The following is a 27018-nucleotide window of genomic DNA, read 5'->3' on the forward strand; positions in this document are numbered from 1 at the left end:
AGGTAAGAAGTGGCTTGGAGGTCCTCAGAACCATATTTTCTCTTAGCAAACTTGCACAGAGCTCCTATCTGCAATTATGTCATCGTTCGTGGCGTACCTACTTACTACAGGAGCCCACCTGAACACGTGTGGGGGCCAATGCTCAAGTTTAGAGAATATGGCCTCTGGGCCCAGTATTTCAAAATGTGTGGATTTATTTTTTAAAGTGTATTAGATACACTAACTGTAGGTAAAGGACACACAGCCTATGCCAGGTGACACAGTGGTGGCTTGCACAGCACGGCGTATTTAACCCTATAAATAACATCTTTGAGAGGGCTTTACAGATGAGGAAACAGGCTGAGGACGGCACCTGGCACCTCCGCTGCCTGAGGTCACACAGCTAAGTGACGGAGTCAGGTCTGCTGAGCTGCAGAGCACGTGCTGCGCCCACCCTTATCCTGCCCCCTCCTCCCGTCTTGGGAATGTACGGGGTAGCTAAGGTTTTTATTTAAGGGCTGTGTTTAATTTACAGAGACACAGTGATTCAGGTCTGGAGGCCAAGACAGAAACGCGGGAAATGATGGTGCACTAGCAGCCAGGAATCCAAGACTCCTGGTCTTGGTTGTGCAAACTGTCCAGTGACCCCAGGACCCCCGGCCGAAACCGGGTCACGTGGTCAGAGTTTCCTAAGGTGGGACACGAGGCCCCTGCATCAGAACCTCTGGCACATTGCTTCCAACAGCAGATTCGTGGGCCCCAGCCCAGTCCCACCCAGGGAACAGACATCTGGGGTTGGTTCCAGTAAGCTTGCCAGGCGCCTGGCTGCCTTTCAGGTTAAGCTTCAGAAGTCCGTCCTGGACTAGAGCATTGCTTAGGTAGATCCTCTTGAACTCCTGAAAAATGAGGATAGCTATATTTAATCTCCTTAGCTGAGTGACACAATTGTGTTTATTAAAACAGAACCTTTCCTAGAGGTAAAACGAAGTACTTTCTAGGCAGCTTCCAGCAGCCAGTGAGCCTCTGACAGCACAAGGCACTACCCAGACTCAGAACCTGCTTCAGCTGCAGCACAGAACTGAATTTCCTGCATCACGGGGCTCCTTTCAGCAGCACACAAGTTTGGTACTTCCTCCCATCTGAAAACACCTCCTCTTCCCACCCTTCCTCTCCCTTCAGTGACTGTCCCTGTTCGCCTGTCCCCTGCCCAGTGAAACTCCTCCAGACAAGAGCATGCTGAGCTCAGTGCCCCCTCTCTCTCCGGACCTTGCCCCGCAGGCACCTGGAGGGCAGTTACCTTGTACTTCCCAGAGCTCTGGGTCCAGGCGCAGCATCTGAACCAGGAGAACTGGACCCAGGAGCCTCTGGAACTAATTCAGACAGTGATGCCCTGGACCTCGAGCCACTGTCAAAAGGGGAAAAGCCTGGGGCAGACAGGTCAGCAAACTTTGCAAGGGGAGGAAGCTGAGTTACTGTGAGCAGCAGGTGAGCGGTGGTGGGCTGTCTCCACGACCACTCCCAGCCCACACGCCCTTGGGCATTTTGCTGCTTGTCTGTTTCCCTCCTCTTGAGTCTGAACTCGCCCAGCGACCTGCTCTTACTGGCCTTGGCAGGCCTTGAAGTCTCCATTTTCACCCTCCGGGAAACCAGGCACTGTGTAAAGCTCTAGGCTACGGTGAAAGGCCACGGGAGAGAGAGAGGCTGACCCCATGCAGAGGAGACCCAAGGTCTCCCACCCCCACCAACCAACACTAAGCCCCATCGTGCAAGGCCATCTGGGATCCTCTGGTCAGCACCGCTGGAACAGAGACTACTGTCTCCACTAAGATCTGCCCAAATCCCTGAGACACGGAGTCAGAGCAGTAAAACAGCTGTCTGCAGCCTCGGGTTTGAGGATGGTCTGTCATGCGTCAACAGCTAACTGGTGTACAGCACGGGGAACTCTAGTCAATATCCTGTAGTAACCTATAATGAAAAAGGATATGAAAAGGAATGTATGTATATGTATGTATGACTGAAACATGATGCTGTGCACCAGAAACTGACACTGCCTGTAAACTGACTAGACTTCAATAAAAATTAAATTAAATTAAAAAATAGCTAACTGAAATAGGTGGGGAAATGTGTTATTTTCAACAACCTCTAGTTAAAATTCAGGACCCCCTGTAATTGTAAATCCAGGCAACACACCACAGCAGTATCTGCCGTACTTTGTCACCGACAGAAATCAGACACTTCTGTATCGCTTTACAGTCCTTGCAGAGATCTTAAAAAATATATTTACTTTCATCACTACCTCAAATTCTAGTAGCTATTAGATCTGTTGGTAGATCTTATTATCTAATGTTACTTAGTACAAAAATATATATATAACCATATCATAATTTTAAAATATTTTTATTACTTCAACATGACCAAATATTCCTCGGTAACACAATGTATTTTTTCCCGCTTTTAAAAATATTATTTTGTGCCTCCCAAAAGGACACGTAGCACAAAAAAAGTCCTGATCTAGTGCATATTCCACAGAGAAGAAGAATCTGACGTGGACCCTGAAACACACAAGCAGGGGTCTGAAGACAATGTGGTGGTACTTCTGCCCTCCCATGAGCACAGAACGAGATCCTACGTGTCAATACACGAAAAAAGGAAGCACAGCCATGGCAGCACTGTGACCACAAACACTTACACAGCTGTGACGTGGGACATAACACGTCACAGTTTAAACAAAGGTGCTTTTAATGAAGTAAATTACAAAGGTCACTGTCAGGTCACCTCATTTAACTCTCCATTCTGACAGCACACAATCAGATCTTGTGTTTACTGACAACTGACTATTACAAATGTGAAGACTACACCTGTACATGGTGGAACTAAATCCCAAAGTATGCTGTTAGGTGTTGGAAAAATAATTCCAGACAATTTAGAACATTAATTCATGTACCTCCATCTATCTAAATGTATACCAACAAATGAGTTTTGCATCTGACTATTCCTAGAGTCTCCCGTTTATGAAATAGGTTTTGGTTAATGGAACAGTGAAATTTGAAATTGTAGTGAAATGAAATTATGAAGTCTATGACATAGTATTAGCTTTCCTTAAAGGAGTAACATGGAGAGGGGGTGGAAATAGAAACAGGAAAATCTACCTTTCAAATATTATGTGATTTAAATTAAAAAAAAATAGACACAAATTTTAAAACCAGCACATTTATAATAAATGAGAAAACAACAATTTAAAACAAATACCATGGTTTTCACTTCTGTACTAAACCCACACTCTTAACAGTGACAATGAACAATGCCAGGAGAGACCTTTATTCCCATTTAGCTTGGCTGCAGGCAGATGAAAGGAGTGAGCAGTGGTGCTCAGAGGCTGCAAAGCAGGCACTGCGCCCTTTACAGATCAAAGGAAAACATCGAAGATCTGTCTCCTCTGGAACACTGCTGGCAGGTTGCTCAGAAAACAAAAGAGCCCAGCAAATAAGAAAACTGGCTGAGGGCGTGCCCGTCAACAACAACACATCTCCAGAGGTAAACTAGTAATTCACAGGGACACCACAGATCCTAGGTTTCTATCAACACGTTGCAGCCAAACCTGAAATCCTGAATCCTGTCTGAAGAGAAAAAAAACTGGAGGTGGGAGGAAGAGAGCCCAAGACTTCTTCTCTTGTAAGCGTTAAACTTGTTCAAGTTCCCGCCTCCTTCCGCCCCCCAGTTACTGAGGCAGCCCACAAAAGTAACGTCCTGACCACGGCCCTGGCAGAAATGGAAGACTCTCAGCAGGTCCTGTAATCAAGATTCAATCCGCCCAACAAAGCTGTCAAATTAAGTTTAGGATGCCCAAGTAAATCTGGATCCCACATAAACCACCATTTTTCAGTACAGATATGTACCACGCATTCCCCACACTTATAGTAAAAGATGACTTACTGCTTATCCGAAGTCCAAATTTCACTGTGCATCTTGTATTTCTATTTGCTGAATCTGACAACACTTACTCAAAGAGAAAGGGTCCTCAACAGATTCCAAACTCCCCTAGTGAGCATCCTGCTGATTGGGGCTCATGTGTAGGTACTGGAGGCTGGGAAAGACTGGCCCACCGGGGAGTTTCTGGCACACCCTGGTCCTAGCTGCACTGTTTGCTACAGGCACTGGCAGTCTTTTCTGGAAGCTTGCATAACGACTGTCCACCACGGGAGGAGAGAGACTCACTCTCATCGAACGTACGTCGCTGTCATGTCTAAAGAACTAACCTGGGGAACTTGTTTTCCAAACAAAAAAGCAGCCCAGCAGAGGAGCAGCTTTTTGGACACTGCTTCTGAATGACACGATTTCTCCTCTGCCCTGATTCACGGGCAGCGTCCCAAAACGGAGTCTCTCTCTTCATTTTGATGGAGCTACGCCCTGTCTGTATCCTCTCAGCACACGTATGATACTGATTTTTTTTTCAATTCTTCTAACACTTTATGCCATCCCAGGGGATATTTTATACTGACCCATTAATGCTCATTCAAGAACCTCCAAACACTTTGCAACAGTCCCATGACACACACAGGTAAGTAACTGGGGCTTCCCTTTTTCAAGCCCTCCCGTATGGTGGCCATGGTCTGGAACAGTGTGTCCCCTCTGATGCCAGGGGCTCAAGTTAAATTCCACTCACTGGTGTCAAAGAAAAGATTTTAAGATTTCTTGCTCACCAGAAAAGAGAAATCATGTAATTATTTCAAAAGAGGACATTTTAAATAAAAGCTGAGGGTGAAAAACTGACCACACAACTCTATTTACAGTATACGCTTTAGTTTAGGTTGAAAGGAAAACACTGGAACTCTAGGAACAAGGCAGAGAGAACTTCAAGGTTCATCGCCTTCACCGAACCTCTCAACTCGCCAAAAAGACATGAGACGGAAATAGAAGCGCCTGCGAGAAACACTGATGATGGGTTCACAGCCATCAATTTTGGATAAACCTGAACATTACTACTGTAAATTAGGAGTGTCACAAATATTGATTATAGGTAATATTAGCTCAGGAGATGGCCACAGTTACCTTAGGTTATATGAGTTCAGATTAAAACCAAAGAGTGATGTGAAATTATCAACACCCATGTTTAGGGGGGCCTTCCGAGGTGTGTGGTCCACTCCCTGATCCTCTTCTCACCATGTTACACCAACTAAGAAAAAGATTCACCCCATTTTTAGAGACCTGCACTGAAGCGGAGTCCATTCCCAGACAGGAGTTGAGCTCAACTCCAGTTTTTCAAGCTATACTCATAACCTGCTTGGTCATCTGTACCTGTCATTGTCATCTCAAAGGGTCAGAATAAGGAACGACTGTGGCAAAATACAGAAACGCTGAAAGTAAAAATGTTTATTCTCTGGGTGAAAGCCTTAACAATTCTTTAAGGTCACTGTTAAAACCTAGGTTACACTCTTGCAAATGTTATGCTATCTAAACTGGAGTCTCATGTGATCAAGCTGAGCTGGACTGGTTGGGGAAAAATACAGAGAAGAATGTATGCCATGAGCCAGGCCCAGAAGACCACCGTCTGCCCCACAGTTCTGTCCTGGAGCAGCAGGGAGTCACCCCAGCCCCCTGAGATGCTGGGGAGTCGCGAGAGGGAGCTCAAACATTCCCCTCAGTCTACCCTGATGTCCTGCTTAGAATGCACAGGACAGCAAGCCAAGATTCATGAGATGTATGTGCCACACCGTGTAACCACCTCGTTAGACCACGTGTAAGGCGCTGCCAGCCGCGGGGTGTTAACACGTGCTTCTGAAGACACGCGGGTCCTAGCTCCACTGTAAACACGCCTGCTTCTGACTTTTCCCCTCATTTACAGTGGGAATATCACCATCTTGCCTTTACCTATTTCACACGTATCAGAGGTGAAAATTTATGACCTGACAACTTGTTGTTGCTTTTCCTTCATGAAAACAGCGTCTAAACACTGAAAAATGTTTACTGCGGTAAAACATCTTGCCATTATGACTTTCCAAGGAAAATTTGAAAAATACAAAAGAAGACTCCAATGAATTTCTTAAAAGGGAAGACGTGTCTATGACGCATTAGGAGGAGATCTGAGCTAGTTTGACAACAAGTGCGCATGGTATGATCTGTTCTTTCTGATTTAGAGACCCTGAGATACTGGCGTAGTCTTTACTAGTTGAGGCCTTGCTCTAATTAATACCAACACAAGCACTGACAACCACAAAGCACAGGGTGAGTCCTTCAGTCCAGACGAGGGTTCTCCATGTCAGAGCCAATGCCCCCTTTATAACCTGCGATGGAATTACCCACCCATATAGGATTCCAAAGTCAACAAAGTGCCCATTTCACTGAGATAAAAGAAATCTATAATAAGAGAATATTTATTCCCACATGTGAATGCTCAGGCATGACTACACTAGAAGAGGAAATGTTTACTCCAAGGGGAAGAACCCAGACGCTAAGTCTGTGCCCATCAGCACTTCAGGGCAAACCCTGGGTCTGTCAGGACTGACCCAAGTCTGGATTTTCCGACTCAGAGTAACCAAGACGGAAAACATCATCACATCCAGAGACCACTAAGGACAGTGTGACCACAGGCCACGTGGCAGGTGCTGGGGCATGCTCCGCAGGGGACGCTCCTGCACTGGAAGATCTGGGAGGTTGCGGTCCAGGCAGATAAGGGACCACCAGGCCAAGCTAAGAAATTTCTACTTCCACCATCTCTCTCTACACAGGGACTGCTCCCTCCACCCTTCATGAACTCATGGCAGATTCGGAGCTGGCCCCGGGCCACTGTCATTACAGCTGGCCTCTAGGAATGTGCCAATCCTAAAGTCACAGGAGAGTGGACCAGAACACATACTTTGTTACTAATTCTGACCGTCATCTTAGAGGTTAGTAAATTTCATCTTGTTTAGGGTCGTAAAAACTGTTAAAAGCAACGTTAGAGGCCTCGATTTCTAGGCCAGAACTGTGTTCACTGTAATATATATACAGAATAATAAGCTTACTACTAAAAAATTCTTATGAGAAACTGAAACCTGAAAAAAACAAACAGCAAAAATCTAAAAGATAGACTCTGCCTGAAATTCTCCACCACGCTTTTCAGAGCTTCGTGCAGTTTCTCTGAAAACAAGCAGTTAGAAATACCAGTAGCTGTGCAGTACGAGTATGATTCTTTCCATGACAAGGGCTTTTTCCCGTTGCCGCCTGCCACTCTACTACGGATGTTCTGTATTTTGCTTAATCAACCGCTTCTTATTGGTTACCTAGGCCATTTCTCTTCTCTAGTACTCACTTAAAGGATAAATTGTTAATGAATCAATGAGAAATGTTTACATCCAACAGAAAAAACTGTCACAAAACAAAAACACAAAGAAGGACAAAGAAAGCAATGCCACCTGTAAGGTTACGACTCAAGAGTTTTAAAAACAAGGAAGAAATTCCACTAATAGAAGCGTCTTTTTAAAGAACACACCAAATTCTACATTGTGACTATCCCAAGAGCCAAGCATTGCTTCTCCCCCCTCCTCATTTATTCAACTATTAAATATTATCCTAAGTAACCATACAATTCATAAGGGAAAATTACCTGCATTTAAAATACACAGTCCCTTCGTGGCTTCCATCATGCTTTCCTCTCAGGATTGTCCCATTCCACTCCTAATCAGTGTCCTGGCAGAACAAGAAAAACCAAATGAGCAATAAATTATGGCACAGGAGACGCTCCACTTTCCTACAAGCAAATCCAGTTGGCATGGAAACTATATCACACCAACACCAGTGGGGGCGGGGAAGAAATGTCTCTGAAAAACAAGTTAACTTGAGACCCAGGACTTCAGTCAGCAAATGCAACAGCATGTCTGGTTCCAAAAGCCAACCAATAACACAACTGCAGGGAACAGCAGCAGCTAAAATGTACTGAGCACTTCCTGAATGCCAGGAACTTTTCTTTGCAGAATTTCATGTTATCCTTAAAACAGACGTTAATTTCATCTCTATGAGGGAGGCATTCTTGTTATCCTCTTTTTAACAGCTCCTGGACACACACACACTTTTTTGAGTCCTAGTCTAGCAATTTGCTATTCATAAGATAAAGTTCTGTATGCAATTAGTATTCTTATTCAATACAGATAAAAGAACAGCCAGAGTCACACATCTTCAAAGCCAGGTCATTCTAACTCCAGAAGCCAGGACTCACACATCATACCACGCCATCTGTAACTCGTGTCTTACATCTGCAAACCACCTTCCAGTCCTCAGAGCATTTTCTTTACCTTCTCTCCTCTCTTCCGCCCACATTTACTAAGTACCCACTGTGTATCTAGCACTGTGCTGGGTACAAGAGTAAGACAAAGACATTCACTTGTGATCTACCCTCCTGCTGAGAACTAGAAAATCTAGATAAACTATTTTAAAAACTCATTTTACACCAATTAGGATGACTGATGTCAAAAAACAAAACAACACAAAAGAATAAGTAGCATTGGCAAGTATGTGGCGAAACTAGAGCTCTCGGGCACTGCTGGTGGGAATGTTAGATGGTGCAGCCGCTATGCAAAACAGTACGGTGGGGCCTCAAAAAGCTAAACATAGAGTTACCATATGATTTACAAATTTTATTTCTGAGCATATACACCAAAGAACTGACAGCAAGGACTCAAACAGATGTTAGTATACTCCGGTTTGTAGCAGCATTATTATTCATTATAGCCAAAAAGATGAATGGATGAACAAAGTGCCCACTGATGGATCAATGGATAAACAAAATGTGGTATATCTCCATACAATGGACTATTATTCAGTCTTAAAAAGGAATGAAATTCTGACACCTGCTACAACATGGATGAACCTTGAAGATATTACCCTAAGGGAAATAAGCCAGACACACGGGAACAAACAATACATGAGTCCACTCACAGGAAATACTTACAGTACTCAAATCCATAGAGACAGAAAGTGGAAGGGTGTTGCCAGGAGCTGAAGGAAGGGGAGGCTGGGGAATGATCATTTAATGAGTATCGAGTTTCAGTTTTGCAAAAAGAAGAGAGTTCTAGAGATGGATGGTGGTGACAGCTGCATAACAATGTTACTGTACTTAATATCACTGAATTACACACTTAAAAGTGATTAAATCGCAAGTTATGTATAACTTAACACAATTTAAAAATATGTATACATACAATATATTTCTCTGAAAGAACCAGAGCGCTACCAAGGCAATGAAGAATTACATGGCCAATATCTGAGTGCAGACATGGAGCTCAGAGTTGGGAACAAAGCATTTAGAGCAACTTTTTCTCCATGAGGCATCTGCTGATTCTGGTAGAAAAGGTTAAGAAATTTAAAAGCTTAATAGAGCTTTGGACAAATCTGAGGGGCTACAGGATCAATATTAAACAGCACAGCCTCCCCAGGAAGGGGAAGGTTGCAGGCAACTCGGTTTTGTACAGGGGCTTGACACATCTTCATCCTATGAGTAATAAGGAACCAACTCTAAACAGACTAGACCTTGCAGGGACCAAAGGCCTACTTCAAATAATCTCATTCCCAGATTTGTTTACAGTGATCTGGAATTCCCCCTGCCAGAGTTACCGCTGTCCTCTCGGGAGGAAGATATGACCATTGCAAAGCTCAGCTATAATTCTTCATAATCAATACCTGGCACTCAAGCACACACAACCAAGCATAGAAAAAGACAAGACTGTGTGACTGAAAACCAAGAACAACAGCCAACAAAAACAGATTCACCAGACATCTGCATGACGGAGTTTTAACTATGTTTAATATTTTTAGGAAACTAAAAGATGACTGTGAGAATTGCAGCAGGAAATTTTTAAACTTTTTTAAAAATCCTAAATGGGAATTCTGAACTGAAAAATTCAGTAATTCAGATTATAATTCAATGGATAGAGTTTTATCATAGATTATACACAATTTAAAAGTTAGACCAGAAAAAAATATGTACAGAACAAAGCACAGTAACAAGTGATGAAAAACAGACTAGCACATAAGAGACATAAGTATATATAACTGCAGCCCCCCAAAAAAGAGCAGGAGAGACTGTGGAAGGAGAAATCTTTGAAGTAATAGTGACGGAGATTATTACAAAACTAACGAATGCCATTGAACCACAAATTTAAGAAGCTCTAAGAACAAACAGTACAAATGCAAAAAAAAGAAAAAAAAAAAGAAAGAAAAAGACAAAAGAAAAGCAACAACCAAAAACCCACAGCAGTTGCCACATAACAAAGGGAAAAAGCCCTGGGGATGAGGGAGAGGGAACAGATTACCCTCAAAGGAGAATCTGATATAGCAGACTTCTCCACAGAAATAGCAAAAGCCAGAAGATAAATAAATGATATATTCAAATATTGAAGAAAAAAAAAAACACACTGGTAATCTGGAACACTATAATTGGTGAAGATATCCTTCAAAAAAGTGAAGGCAAGCAAAGGGCCCTGAGTAGCCAAACCAGTCTTGAAAAAGAACATGGTCAGAGGGCTCACACTTTCTAATTTCAAAACTTGCTACAAGGCTACTGTAATAAAAAAAAAGTGTGGTGCTGGCCGAAGGATTAGACCAAAGGAACAGAGCTGAGAGTCCAGAAATAAATCCACACATAGTCAGCTGATTTTTGACAAGAGTGCCAAGTCCACTCAAAGGGGAAGTGACAGTCTCTTCAACTAATGGTGCAGACACGACTAGATATCTACATACAAAAGAATGAATTTGGACATCTACCTCACATCACAGATAAAAAAATAACATAAGTCTACAACCTAAATACGAGAGCTAAAACCTTAAAACTCTTAGAAGACAACTTAGAGGTCAATTCTCATGACCATGGGTTTGGCAATGGATTCTCAGATATGGCACCAAAAGCACAAGTAACAAAAGGAGAAACAGATATATTGGACTTCATAAAATTTAGACACTTTTGTACATGAAAATGAGAAAAGACAACTTATGGAACGGGACAAAATATCTGCAAATCACAAATCTCATAAGGACTTACAAACTCTTAAAACTCAACACAAAAAGATGAGAGGTGTTGAGCCAAGATGGCAGAGTGGAGAGACTCACAGCTCGCCCTCTCCCACAAATACACCAAAGATGACATCTACATACCCACTAAATCAGAACTCCTACTGAACTCTGGCAGAGTGTCTCTTGCTTCAAAATACAGGATTCTCACAAAATCCAGTAAGAAAAAAAGAAAAAAGAAAAAATTGGTGCAGGACTGGTCCTGCAGTGAGGGAGCAGCATAGGAAGAAAGGCATCCTCACGCTGGGCCACCCCATCTCTAGCTGGGAGGTCAGCAGGGACAGAAGTGGAGCTTCCATGTCTTGAACGAGAAAGTGGCAGCTGCTTGACAAAACTAAAGGAAACTGACACAGAGGGTCCATGGATCCCTGGTCCTAGATGTGAGCCGAGAAGGGCTGCGGGAGATCAGTGAGGAGCCTGGGGCCAATGGCATGGAGGCAGCCTCAGGACTGGAGGGCAATGTGAGCTCTGGCTGGGGGTGTGTGCAGAACAGAACAGCATGGGACCCCCATAAAAAAGCACCACTGCTGGTATGAATGGTGGGGAGGGCCACAACACAGCCGAGCCGTAGCCTGTCTCCACTCGGCTCCACTGCCGGTGTGTTCTCACGAGAAGAGAGGTGGGGCTCGGTCATAGCCATCCCTGCTGCATGGAGGTGGGGCTGAAAGCTGAATCCCACCCAGCAGCCCTGCAACTTCACAGGATCTGTTTACAGCCCCAGGCAGAGGGGGCAGATATGCTGTCTCTGGGCCCTTTGTGGACCTGAGCCTCTGGGAGGGACGGGCAGTGAGCAGAGTTCTGACTCGGGGCGAGTACAGGTATTTACAATAGGCCAGCCTTCTATACCACATGTGGAGGCGGGGCTTGGGTCTGTGCTGACCCTGCGGTTCACCACGGATTCTGGTGTGTGACTGGACGCTCACTACAGTGGGTCTTAGCTCTTGATGTTGGTGGATCTGCACTGGTGGTTCCGGGGCTCAGAACCTGGGGGACATCACAGCAGGTGGCTGACAGCCCCACAGCTACGGCAGGGACAAGGGCAGCATCAACAAAGAGTGCTTTATAAGCCCACTAAGTGACAGCACCACAGGGGGCACTTCCCTGTAGACACCTCCTGCCTGCTCTTCCCAGCTGAAGCACTCCAGACCTGCCTATCCCACACCACAGCTCAGAAATGGGTCTAGAAGCCTCTATTCCTGCAACAAGGGAGCAGACCAGGCCCTGGCAAGGCTGTGACAACTACAGAACAAAAAAGGAGGCCATGCTCAACAGCACTCAGGGCAGCCTCTGATCACAACACCAACCACACCCCCAATCAAAGGGATAACAGTCAACACTCAAGGAAGAAAGATGTGGCAACTGTCCACACTAAGAACAGCCATTGCAACAAAACTATTAGATGTACACTGTCCACACAGGAACACTCCCACCTTAAATAAAAACAAACAAAAAATAAAACAGCCCTTCAAGACCACAGTAAATAACTGACACTCCTAAATCCACAGAGCCAGAGAAATATAAGCAAAATGAAGCAAAGAAACCACTCCCAATTAAAAGAAAAAGAGAAATCCCCTGAAAGAATAAACAATGATAGAGCTCAACAGTCTACTAGATCATGACTTCAAAAAGGGAATGATCAATGCACTGAAGGAAATAAGAGAATATGAATAGAGACAGAGAATACTTTAAAAAGGAAATTGAAACTATAAATAGTCAATTAAAAACAGAAAACTCAATTGCTGAATTGAGAGCCAAGCTAAACGCAGACAAAAGCAGACTAGATAATGCAGAGGAACATATAAGTGACTTAGAAGACAGGATAACAGAAGTCACCCAATCAGAATAGCAGACAGAAAAGCAAGTAAAAACCAATGAAAACAATATAAGGGACCTATGGGATAATACAAAGTGTGCCAACATAAGTATAATAGGGATACCAGACAGAGAAGAAAGAGAAAAGGGTATTGAAAAGGTTTTTGAAGAAATCATGACTGAAAATTTTCCAAGCCTAAGAAGGAAACTGATATCCAAGTACAGGAGGCACAGAGGGTCCCAAACAAGAAGAACCCAAACAGACCTATACCAAGACATATTATAATTAAGATGGTCAAAGTTAGAGAAAGGATTCTAAAGGCAGCAAGAGAAAAACAAAGACTTAGTTACAAAGGAACCCCCATTAGACTTTCAGCTGATTTCTCTACACAAACACGGCTGGCCAGAAGGGCGTGGCAAGATATATTCAAAGTCCTGAATGAGAAAAAGCTGCAACCTAGGATACTCTATCCAGCAAGACTATTCTTTAGAGTATAAGGAGAGATACTTTCATAGACAAGCAAAAACAAAGAATTCAGCAATACTAAACCTATCCTAAAAGGAATATTGAAAGGTCTAAACAGAAAAGAAGCAGGAAGCAATAGAAATGAGAAAACCATAACTGGAAATGCAATGACTACTATGAGTTGCAAGAGAATAAACATGAAGATGTAAATAAAGAAAGAACAAAAATAAAGAATATCAAAATCATAGAAGGTGGGAGAGGGGAGCAAGAAAATATACTTTTTCTTTTCTTTTTTTTCCCTCTTCATTCTTTTTAGGATGTGTTTCAGCCTACATAACAGTCTAAACTAAATAGATATAGTAAGGGGTTAATATATTTGAAAAACAGGGTAACCACAAATCAAAAGCATACAATAGTCACAAAATACAAAAAGAAACCAAGCTAATACAAAAGAAAATGATCAAACCACGAAAAGAAAAACAAAAAGGAAAAGAAAGGAACAAATAAGTAATACCAAATCAACTGGAAAACTAGGTTCAAAATGGCAATTAACACATCAATAATTACTATAAATGTAAATGGACTAAATGCTCCAACCAAAAGACACAGAGTGGCAGATTGGATAATAAAACAAAAGCCTACAATATGCTGCCTACCAGAGACTGACTTTAGAGTGAAGGACACATAGACTGAAAGTGAGAGGATGGAGAAAGATGTTTCAGGCAAATGGAAATGACAAGAAAGTGGGAGTAGCAATACTCATATCAGACAAAATAGACTTTAAAATGAGGCCATAAAGAAAGATAAAGAAGGACATTATATATGATCAAAGGAGCAATACAAGATGAAGATATTATACTCATTAACATATGTACCCAATATAGGAGCACCTGAGTATTTAAAGCAAATACTAACAGACATAAAGGGAGAGATTGATGGGAATACAATAATAGTAGGAGACTTTTTAGCACACCATTAACATCATTGGACAGGTCTTCCAGACAGAAAATCAGTAAGGCAACAGAGATACTAAATGACACAATAGAACAGTTGGACTTCGCTGATATTTTTAGGACTTTACATCCCCCCAAAACAGAATATACATTCTCTTCAAGTTCTCATGAAACATTCTCTAGGACAGACCACATACTCAGGCACAAAAGAAGCTTCAAAAAATTTAAGAGGAATGAAATTATTTCAAGCATCTTCTCTGACCACAATGGCATGAAATTATACATCAGCCACAGTAAAACAAATTAGAAAAAAATGGCAGCATGGAGACTAAACAACATGCTCCTAAAAAACCAATGGGTCATCAATGAAATCAAAGAAATTTAAAAATACCTTGAGACAAACGACAATGAAAATACAACCACACAAAATCTATGGGATGCAGCAAAAGCAGTCCTGAGAGGGAAGTTCATAGTGATACAGGCCTTCCTCAAAAAAGAGCAATCTCAAATATAAACAACCACCTAAAAGAATTTTGAAAAGAATAACAAGCAAAACCTAAAGTCAGCAGAAAGAAAGAAATAATAAAGATCAGGGAGGCAACAAATAAAATAGAGATTAAAAAAAAATAGAAAAAAATCAATCAAACCAAGAGCTGGTTTTCTGAAAGAGTAAACAAAATTGACAAACCTCTAGCCAGGCTCACCAAGAAAATAGAGGACACAAATAAACAAAGTAAGAAACGAAAATGGAGAGATTACAACCAACATCACAGAAATACAAAAATATCATAAGAGAATACTATAAACAATTACACAGCAATAAACTGGATGACTTAGAAGAAATTGGCATGTTTCTAGAAACATACAGTCCACCAAAACTGAATCAAGAAAAAATAGATCACTTGAACAGACCACTCACTGGAAGCGAAACAGAATCAGCAATAGAAAGCTTCCCTGAAAACAAAAGTCCAGGACCAGATGGCTTCACTGGGGAGTTCTATCAAACAGACAAAGAAGAGCTCATGCCAATTCTTCTCAAACTGCTTCAAAAGACGGAAGAGGATGGAATATTCCCAAACTCATTCTATGAAGCCACCATCACCCTGACACCAAAGCCAAAGACTGCTACCAAAAAAGAAAGCTATAGGCCAATATCGCTGATGAACATAGATGCAAAAATCCTCAAACAAAATATTAGCAAACAGAATCCAGCAACACAGAAAAAAGATCATACACCATGATCAAGTTGGGTTCATCCCAGGGACACAAGGATGGTTCAACATATGCAAATCAATTAATGTAATACACCACATCAACAAAAGGAAAAAAATCACATGACCACCTCAATAGATGCAGAAAAATCATTTGATAAAATTCAACACCCATTTATGACAAAAACTCTAATCAAAGTGGGTATACAGGGAACATATCAACAAAATAAAAGCTATTTATGACAAACCTACAGCCACATAATACTCAACAGTGAAAAGCTGAAAACTTTCCCACTAAAATCTGGAACAAGACAAGGATGCCCACTCTCATCACTTCTATTTCAATAGACTATTGGAAGTCTTAACCATAACAATTAGACAAGACAAAGAAATAAAAGGGGTCCAGACTGGAAAAGAAGAGGTAAAATTATCATTATATGCAGATGACATGATACTATATACAGAAAACCCTGAAGGCTCCACACAAAAACTACTAGAGCTAATAAAAGAATTCAGCAAGGTAGCAGGTACAAGATTAACATATAGAAATCAATAGCATTTCTTTACACTAACAATGAAATATTAGAAAAGGAAAGTAAAGAAACAATCCCCAAACTTCAAGTTATAAGATGAATCAATTCTGGGAATGTAATGTATAGCATGATGATTATAGTTAACAACACTGTATTATATACTTGAAATTTGCTAAGGGAGTAAATCTCAAAAGTTCTCACCACACACCAAATTGTACCTATGTGTGGCAATGAATCTGTTAACTAACTTTATTGTGGTAATAATTTCATAATATATACATATGTCAAATCATCATGTTGTACACCACGTTATATGTCAATTATATCTCAATAAAGCTGAAAAAACACTTAAAAAAAAGAAACAATCCCTTTTAAAATTGCATCCAAAAAAATAAAATACTTAGGAATAAATCTGATCAAGGAAGTGAAAGACTTGTATGTGGAGAACTACAAAATATTGATTAAGGAAATTAAAGATGACTTAAAGAAATTGAAAGATATCCCATATTCTTGGATTGGAAGAATTAATACTGTTACAATGGCCATACTACTAAAAGCAATCTACAGATTTCATGTGATCCCTACCAAATTACCCAGGACATTTTTTGCAAAACTAGAATAATCTCAAATTTTATATGAAATCACAAAAGACCAAGAATTGCCAAAGCATTACTGAAGAAAAAGAATGAAGCTGGAGGAATAACCCTCCCTGACTTCAGACAACACTACAAAGCTACAGTAATCAAAACAGCATGGCATTGGTACAAAAACAAACATATGGATCAATGGAACAAAACAGAGAGCCCAGAAATAAACCCACAAACTTTTGGTCAATTAATCTTTGACAAAGAAGGCAAGAACATACAATGGAGTAGAGAGTCTCTTCAGCAAATGGTGTTGGGAAAACTGGACAGCTGCATGTAAATCAATGAAGTTGGAATACTCCCTCACACCATTCACAAAAATAAATTCAAAATGGCTTAAAAACATATGTAACACAAGATAGTATAAACCGCTTAAAGAAAACATAGGCAAAACATTATCTGACATAAATCTTAGCAATGTTCTTCTAGGGCAGTCTACCCAGGAAACAGAAATAAAAGCAAAAATAAACAAAGGGGACCCAATTAAACTTATAAGCTTTTGCACAGCAAAAAGAAACCATAAGCACAACAAAAAGACAACCTACTGAATGGGAGAAAATATTTGCAAAAGATCAGACTGACAAGGGCTTAATTTCCAGAATATGTAAACAGCTCATACAATTTAATAAGAAAAAAACCACAAATAACCCAACCCCAAAATGGGCAGAATACCTAAAGAAACAATTTTACAGTGAAGACATACAAATGGCCAATAGGCACATGAAAAAATGCTCAATATCATTATTATCATAGAAATGCAAATCAAAACTACCATGAGACATCACCTCACACCAGTCAGAACGGCCGTCATTCAAAAATCCACAAACAATAAATGCTGGAGAGGGTGTGGAGAAAAGGGAACCCTCCTACAATGCTGGTGGGAATGTAAACTGGTGCAGCCATTATGCAAAACAGTATGTAGAGTCCTCAAAACACTAAAAATAGACTTACCATATGATCCAGCAATCCCACTTCTGGGTATATATCCAAAGGGAACTCTAATGTGAAAAGATACATGTACCTCAATGTTCATAGTAGCACTATATACAATAGCTGAGATAGAAGCAACCTAAATGTCCATCGATAGATGACTGGACAAAGAAGCTGTGGTATATTTACACAATGGAATACTACTATGCCATTAAAAAGAACAAAATAATGCCACTTGCAGCAACATGGATGGACCTGGAGAATGTCATTCTAAGTGAAGTAAGCCAGAAAGAGAAAGAAAAATACCCACATGTGGAATCTAAAAAAAAGGCAAATGAACTTACAAAACAGAAACAGACTCACAGACATAGAAAACAAACTTATGGTTACCAAGGCAGGAAGAGGAAGGGAAGGGATAAATTGGGAGTTTGAGATTTGCAGATATTAACTACCATATATAAACAACAAGTTTATACTGTACAGCACAGGGAACTATATTCAATATCTAATAGTAACTTGTGAAAAATATGAAAATGAATATATATATATGTTCATGTATGACTGAAGCATTATGGTGTACATGAGAAATTGACACAACATTGTAAACTGACCATACTTCAATAAAAATATCAACACAAAAAGACGACCCAACTGAAAAATGAACACAGGATTAACACAGACATTTCTCCAAAGATGTACAAATGGCGTAGTAAGCACTTGCAAAGATACTCAATATCACTAATCATCAGGGAAATACAAATCAAAACCACCATGAGGGGGAGGATATGGCTCAGTGGTAGAGCACGTGCTAAGCATGCACAAGGTCCAGGGATCAATCCCCAGTATCTCCATTAAAAAAAAAAAGATAAGAAAAAAGAAACCACAATGAGATACAACAACTTCACACTTAATAGGATGGCTATGATCAAAACAATGGACAGCAACAAGTGTTGGTGAGAGTGTGGAGAAAATGGAACCCTCATACATCACTGGTGGGAATGTAACATGGTGTTGCCCCTGTGGAAAACAGTTTGGCAGTCCCAAAACTCAAACAAAAAGCTAAACATAGAATTACGATATGATATGACTCAACAATTCTACATGTAGGTATACAAACAAAAGCACTGAAAAAGGGACCCAAACACATACTTGTATGCCAATGTTCAGTGAAGCATTATTCACAATAGCCAAAGGTAGAAATAACGCAAATGTCCATCAACTGATGAATAAACAAAGTGCAATATACATAGGATGGAACAGCATTCAGCTATAAAAAGGAATGGACCTCTGACCCAGGCCACATGGATGAACCTTGAAGACATGATGCTAAATGAAATACGGCATCCCAAAAGTACAAACGCTACTGGATTCTACCTATTTGAGGTATGTAGTCACTATTTAACCATACAATTAAAAATGGTTAAGGTGGTACACTTTACATTATGTATATTCTACCACAATTAAATATTTTTAAACGTTAAAATGGTTGGAGGGGAAGGAGAGATGAATAGGTGGGACACAGAGCTTTTTTAGGGCAGTGAACTTACTCTGTATGATACATGTCATTATAAATTTGCCCAAATCTGTAGGACACACAACACCAAGCGTGAACTCTAATGGATCCACTCATTCCTCAGTGGACACCAAGGTTGCTTCCACGTCTTGGCTACTGTAAATAATGCTACAATGAACATGGGGGTACTTTTTTTTTTATTTAGTGTTTTGTTTTCTCTGGATAAATACCCAGCAGTGGAACTGCTGGATCATCTGGTAGTTCTAGTTTTAATTTTTTGATTTACATACTTGTTCCCATGGTGGTTGCACCAATTTACACTCCCATCAACAGTGCACAGGGTTCCCTTTTCTCCACAACCTCACCAGCATTTGTTATCTCCTGTCTTTTTGATACTAGCCACTCTTAACGGGTATGAGGTGACATCTATCTCTTTGTGGTTTTAATTTGCATTTCCCTGATGATTAGTGATGTTGAGCATCTTTTCATGTACCTGTTGGCCATCTGTATGTCTTCTTTGAAAAAAATATCTGTTAAGCTCCTCTGCCCAATTTTTAATTGTTTGTTTTCTGCTGTTGAGTTGTATGAGTTCTTCATATATTGCAAAATATATGATTTGCAAATATTTCCTCCCACTCAGTAGGTTGCCTTTTCATTTTGTTGATGGTTTCCTTTCCTGTGCAGAAGCTTTTAGTTAAATGTAGTCTCGTTTGTTTATTTTTGTTTTTGTTGCTTTTGCTTTTGGTGTCATCTAATGTAAACTATGGACTTTGAGTGGTAATGATGTTATCAGTTGAGGTTCATCAGCTGCAACAAACGTACCACTCTGGTGGGGGACGCTGTAATGGGGGAGGTTATGCACGTGTGGGGGCAGGAGGTACATGGGAAACCTCTGCACCTTCCATTCAATTGTGCTATGAACCTATTCTAAAAAGTAAAGTCTATTTCAAAAAGGTTAAAATGATGTGTAATCTATAAAAATATTGAATCACTATAAAGTTGTACATTTGAAACTAATATGTGGTAAGTCAACTATACTTCAATAAAGAAAAAAAGAAAGGTTAAAATGGTAAATTTTTTTGTTACATGTATTCTACAATTTTTAAATTTTAATGGAAAATTGGTTAAAATGGCAAATTTTATGTTTTATACATAACAATTTTATAGCTGGAAAAGAAAAAAAGAAGGCAGCACCTACTGTGTGTGCTTCTGTGCTAAACACTGGGTCTGCAACACAGCACACCTCTCAGGATGGAGCTCACTGCCTGCAGTGAGCACAGACGTTAAACACAATTCCACACACCCAAAAGAAGGCAACATAAAAGCAATTTCAACAAATAAATAATTGACAGGGGTGATCTTCAAGAAAGAAAATTATCCCAGATGGAAGCCTAAGGATACAGAGGAGAGTAAAGGGCAACAAAATGGTAAATATATAGTAAATCTAAGTTAATACTGGGGGGAGGTATATAGCTCAGTGGTGGAGTGCATGCTTAGCATGCATGCGGTCCTGGGTGCAATCCCCAGTACCTCCTCTGAGAATGAATAAATAAACCTAATCATCCCCGCTACCAAATAAAAAAAGAAAAGAAATTAATATTGACAATATAAAGTAATAGTATCAGCTTTTCAGGTTTAAAATACATAGATTAAAATATCTAGCATATGAATTAGGAAGCAGGTAAGTGGAATTAATGTTCAAGTGTTCTAAGATCTTTGCATGAGTACAGGAAGAGTTACTAATTTTTTATTGGACTTTTATAAGTCAAAGATGCATGTTTTAATCTCTAGGGTAACCACTAAGTAATAAAAAATGTATTAACTACCAAATTAATAGAGAAGAAAAATTTTAAACCAGTCAATCCAATGAAGAGAAAGAAAAGCATAAAGATAAATAAAAAGTATAAGATGGTAGACATAAACCCAAATTTTCAACAATTAAATAAAACAAAAATAGACTAAATGTCCTAATTAAAAGACAGTCTGTAAAAAAAAAAAAAAGACTTACTATATGATCCAGCAGTCCCACTCCTGGGCATATATCCAGAGGGAACTTAAATTTGAAAAGACACATACACCCCAATGTTCACAGCAGCACTATTTACAATAGCCAAGACATGGAAGCAACCTAAATGTCCATCCACAGATGAGTGGATAAAGAAACTGTGGTATATTTATACAATGGAATACTACCCAGCCATAAAAAATAAAATAATGCCATTTGCAGCAACATGGATGGACCTGGAGATTGTCATTCTAAGTTAAGCAAGTCACAAATATTAAGAAAAATACCATAGACATCATTTATATGTGGAATCTAAACAAACAAAAAAACACAAACTTACTTACGAAACAGAAGCAGACTCAAAGACATACAAAACAGACTCATGGTTACTGAGGGGAAATGGGGTGGGAAGGGATAAATTGAGAGTTCGAGATTGGCAAATACTAACTACTGTATATAAAATAAACAAGTTCATACTGTGTAGGACAGGGATCTATATTCAGTATCTTGTAACATACGGTGAAAAAACATGAAAATGAATATATGTATGTTCATGTATGACTGAAGCACTGTGCTGTATGCTAGAAATTGACACATTGTCAAGTGAATATACTTCAATAAAAATACATTGTATATACACAAAAAAGTGGAAAAACTGTGATTGGGATTTTGATGGGGATTGCCACTGAATCTGTAGATTGCTTTGGGCAGTACTGGCATTTTAACAATATTAACTTTCAAATCCATGAACATAGGATATCTATTTGTGTCTGATTTCTTTCAGCAGTGTTTTATAGTTTTCACTGTACAAGTCTTTTACCTCCTTGGTTAATTCCTAAGTATTTTGGTGTGGTATAAACATACAACAGAATATTATTCAGCCTTAAAAAGGAAGGAAATGCTGACGTGCTACAGCACAAATGAACCTTGAGGATATGATGCTAAGTGAGATAATCCAGTCCCAAAAAGACAAGTCCTGTGTGAGTCCACCAACATGAGGTCCTTAGAGGAGTCAGATTCACGGAGACAGAGTAGAACGGTGGCTGCCCAGGGCTGGGGGAGGGAAGAGTGGGACGCTGCTGTTTAACGACTATGAAGTTTCAGTTTGGGCAGCTAAAAAGGGTTGTGGAGATGATGATGATGATGATGGCTGCACAACAATATGATTGTACCTAATGCCAATGAGCTGTACACTTAAAAATGTAAATTTTATGCTATGTGTATTTTACCACAATCAGAAATAAATAAAAATTTAAAAAGTGAAGTTACAGAGCAGGTTCTCACACAGTGGATCTCAGCTGGAAGTCAGTAACAAAACGTTCATTAGAAAATCCTATGTTTAGAAATTAAGCAACACCGCATCAAAACAGAAAGCACAGTGTAAATAAGAAAATATTTTGAACAGAATGATAATGAAAACACTACACATCAAAAGTTGACGAATGCAGCTAAAAGCTCCATTCTGAGAGAAATTCATAGACTTAAAAGTGTTATGATCGATGGAAGCAGCTCAGACAGGACGGCTAGGCAAGGCTGCGGGGAGCGGCGCAGGGAGAGACACGGGAGCAGGGCCAGGGAGGAGGGGGTCGGGGGAGCGGGGTGGGGGCGGGGAAACGCCGGCCGGCGAGGGCGCGTGCCCGCCGCCGTGAGACCGCGCCACCCGACCCCGGACCCTCACAGCGCCCCGCGCAGCTGCAGCGGAGCGCGCTTCCCGGAGGCCGGCAGGCGGGCGCGCGGGCGGGGGGGTCCGCAGAGGTCCGCCCGCGTGCAGAAAGCGACTGAACATCACCCGCTTCCCCAGAGAACCTGCGGAGCAAGCACGGAGAAGCAGGGTCGACATTTTAAAGCCGAAAACTGAAGCCCAGAGAACACGGGTGACTTAACTGCAGGGAGAACTGCTTCCCCCTCCAGTCCCACAACACTCCCGACACCAGGCTAAGTGACGTGCAGTTTAACCCGATTCGGACACCCACTGCCGGGGGTCAGCGCAGACCCACGGGTGAAGGGCTCGGCCCCGCAGGGCGGCCCCACCGCCAGTCCCAGCGTGTTACCTCTGCTGCTCAGCGCCGGCCTGCAAACCCGGGACCCGCGTTCCGTCCTCAGGCTGGAGAACTCGCCGGGACGGCTCCCAGAACTCGGGGAAACCCGCTGACTGGTCTGTCATGAAGGGTGTAATAAAGGACGCAGAGGAACAGCGACATCACGAGCTAGGGAAGGCAAGAGTCTGTCTGCGGCGTCAGGGGCGTACCTCTCTCTGGGCGTGTGGGTGCGCTCACCAGTCTGGAGGGTCTCCAAACCCCACAGGTTAGGCTTTTCCACGGAGACGTCATCATGGAGGCACGACTGATTATTAACTCCACCTCCAACCCTCTGCCCGCCCCAGAGGACCGGAGTGGGGCTGCAAGTTCCAACCTCTTCACAAGGTGTGGTCTTTCTCGTGACCAGCCCCAGCCTGAGGCTCTCCGGGGTCCCCAGCCCCCCCAGGCACTATCAGCATTCAAAAAGACTTACCAGTCTGGCGATGCCAAGGGCCTTAGAAGCTCTTGGGTCGAAATGGGGTCAAAGATCTAATATTAGAACAAAAGAGGTGCCTAGCATGGCTACACTCTGGAAATTAAATGGGTTTTAGGAGCTCCGTGTCAGGACCCTAAGACAGAGCCCAATACATATTTGTTACCTTCATACTTGCCAAGACAACAGACAAAAAGAACCAGACGCGTGCTAGCACACACAAATGTATGTCCTAATATACTTTTTATCAAAGGTCTTTACATAAGAAATACAGATAATATTATTAATCATAAAAGCTACCGGAATGAGTTGAGGTGATGGACATTACCAAGAACCCACAAACAAGGCCACTCCTGCTCATTACAGAGAAGAAGTCACATCTCCAGCTGCCAGGTGGGAAGGGCACTGCCAGCACCCCGTGGTGATTAGCGGAGACCCTCGTGAGGACCACCTGCTTTCTGGCGAGCTGCTACCCAGGAGCCAGCCCATTAAAGACGGGCGAGTGTAGCAAGTACAGCAGTGCTCCAAGCACATCTTGGGGAGCAGACAGGAGTGGGGGCTGGGCAGGCCTCCCTCACCAGTCACCCCAGCAGTGTAAGGTCCAGGCTTCTGCTTTCTACCTGCCAGGGCGATAAGACCCTGGGTGGCCTCAGCCTAGCAAATTCTAAGGCATGCTTCTGAAGTAGATACTAGACTACAGGTTTACTAATTTACAATGATAAAACTGTCATACAAACCTAAATATTCTGGCCAACGAGTACTCCATTCCCTTCCTGGACATCAATACACATGAAAAACCAACTGTAAACAGACCCAACTTCACTGAAATCACAAGAACTAAAAATAGTGAATCCAACAATCCAGCAGTTACACTCCTTGGTATTTATCCACATGAATTGAAGACTTCTGTCTATGCAGAAGCCTGCACACGGATGTTTACAGAAGCTTTATTCATAATGGACAAAACTTAGATGCATGGACAAATATTTCATCCGGACAATGGAATATTTAGCATTTAAAAGAAATGAACTATCAAAACATGAAAAGACATGGAGGAAACGTAAATGCATATTACTAAGTGAAAAAGGGCAATGTGAAAAGGCTACCTAGAGTAGCATTCCAACTATATGACTTTCTGGAAAAGACAAAATTGTACAGACAGTAAAAGGATCAATGGTTACCAGGGCTTAGAGGGGAGAGAGGAACAAACAGGCAGAGCACAGGAGATTTGTAGGTCAGTGAAACTATTCTGTGTGGTACTATAATAGTGGATACATGTCATTGCACATCTGCCAAAACCTACTGAACGTACAACCTCAGGAGTGAACTCTAATGGAAATGATGGACTTTGGATGATGATGTATCAATGTAGGTCCATCAGTTGTAAAACATGTACCACTTTGGTCCTGGGTGTCCACAGCGGGGGAGGCTGCACAACTGGGGGGACAGGGGAGAATCTAGGAATCTCTGTACCTTCTGCTTAATTTTGCTGTGAACCTAAAATTGCTCTAAGAAATAGTCTATTTGAAAAAAAAAATGATGATTCCATATACATGATCAATATATTCTACTCCTATACACAGACTAACACAAGAAGCCACACCATAATCAGAAGACTGCTTGGTGAGCATAAAATACAAACTAGAGGAATTCCGTAAGTGGAATAATTAACGGTATTTGGCAAAAATATGTAAACCTGTCTATCTCAAAAGGTCAGTAATCTTAACAATGGGATAGGAGTCGTTTCAAGTCCCCTGGCTTCACTCCTGGGTCTATCTCCTCACCAGGACTGCACCCAGGATACAGTTCCTCCACCTTTCCACTCAGGCATCTAAAATGGGTGCTGCCAACATCTGCCTCGGTGGTTCTTTTGCTCCTTGACTTCCTGGGCTGACCAACTCCTGAGATAAAAAAAAAAACAAAAACCCAAAGTGTTAGTTAAGACTTTAAAAACTACACTCAAGTCATCCAAGTCTGAGAAATTCAGAAAGAATCTTCTGTCTCCATTAAGCGATGCTGCTAATTTGATTAACTCTGTGAATTTACAAAATGACTCTCAGCACTAGCTTGGAGCCTCCAAATACTGTCCATGGCTCAGAACTGAAACACAGTCAAAGTGTCAATACTCCAGTAGCTGGAATCATTTTACTATGAGGTTAGTCTGAAAAACCTTGGAGTCTTTGAAATTATGAAGTAGGCTGTTTTTAGCACTACCCTAGGCAGTCCTGACTTCGGAATATTCCAATGCCTCCTGGAGGCAGTCTCTTACTTCTGGAATCTGTAACTTGAGAATGTCCTTTAAAGATCTACAATAACTTACAATTAAAAAAAAAAAATTCTGGGTAAAGAAAACCAGGCACTGAAAGATCAAAAGCCATTAACAGAAAAAAAAAAAGGGGGGGGGATGGATAAGAAACATTAAGAGAACAGAAGAGAGTAATTGAAAAACTAGCAGTGAAGTATAAAACAGAGCTTTGAGCTTCCCTGCAGCAAGGAAAAAAGATCAATTCTCTTGACCGTTGTAGAACCATCTCAGTTTTCCCCTGTCTCTCAGCTAACAGTAATTTGTCACAAGAGTGATTAAGGGGCATCAAACAAGGTAGTGAAGAACACATCCCACTTACAGTGTCTTTATAATACATTCACCGGGGTTTCAGAAGTGGCTGTGTCTTAACTCGAGCCTCAGCCGAAGCTCAGGATAGAAACCCTAGTTTTGTAAAGACAGTTATACAAAGGGCTCAGGTGATTTTTATTTCACTTTCTGTTGATTTCTTATCCACTGGTACATTGGTGCCACCTAAGGAGTAAAAACTTAACCATTCTCAAAATGGGGCATCAGAATTACCTAGGGAGCATGTGAAAAATGATGAGTTCAGAGCATAACTCCGACCTACTGCATTTAGAATCTCTGGGTATACAACCTGAGAATTCATATGTTTAAAATCACTCAGTCTATTTATTGGAGGCACTGGGGATTGAACCCAGGACCTTGCGCATGCTAAGCACACACTCTACCACTGAGCTACACCCCCACCCCCTGAGAATTCATACATTTAACAAGCACCACATCACTTTCCTTCCTCGACATGTTACCTCAGCTTCCTTCCATAGTCAGATGTCAGCAATTCCAAGCTGAAGTACCTTACAATAAACTGAAGAACATTGATTCTATTTGGCTATTCCTAGTTACAAGGCACATGGTTGATAAGGATAATAGTTTAATCTGACAATTAAAGACCACATTTTCTAGCCTTGAGGGCCATAAATTATAGCTTTCTGTATTTATTACACTGATTTTCTGGCCAATGACAATGAAGAATCAGGCTCTAACAAAAATCGATATATTATGATGATTTCCCTATAGGTGGAAATTAAGTGTCCTAAGAAAGGAGTACTTTTTTTTTTTTCTAATTCACAGTAATAA

The 27018-nt window shown here is 41.2% G+C and overlaps 1 long non-coding RNA gene across 1 annotated transcript; it reads right to left on the bottom strand.

Moving 5' to 3' along the window:
• Positions 1 to 882: 882 nt before the first annotated feature.
• On the bottom strand, positions 883 to 23582 carry LOC106730815. The gene is made up of 3 exons (XR_004316044.1): positions 23135 to 23582; positions 7562 to 7644; positions 883 to 1944 (listed from the first exon to the last, which is right to left on the bottom strand). It is a non-coding gene; the product is annotated as an uncharacterized LOC106730815 (long non-coding RNA).
• Positions 23583 to 27018: the final 3436 nt, after the last annotated feature.

This window comes from Camelus ferus, chromosome 29 (genome assembly GCF_009834535.1).
Source record: "Camelus ferus isolate YT-003-E chromosome 29, BCGSAC_Cfer_1.0, whole genome shotgun sequence".
In the NCBI taxonomy this organism is placed as follows: domain Eukaryota; kingdom Metazoa; phylum Chordata; class Mammalia; order Artiodactyla; family Camelidae; genus Camelus; species Camelus ferus.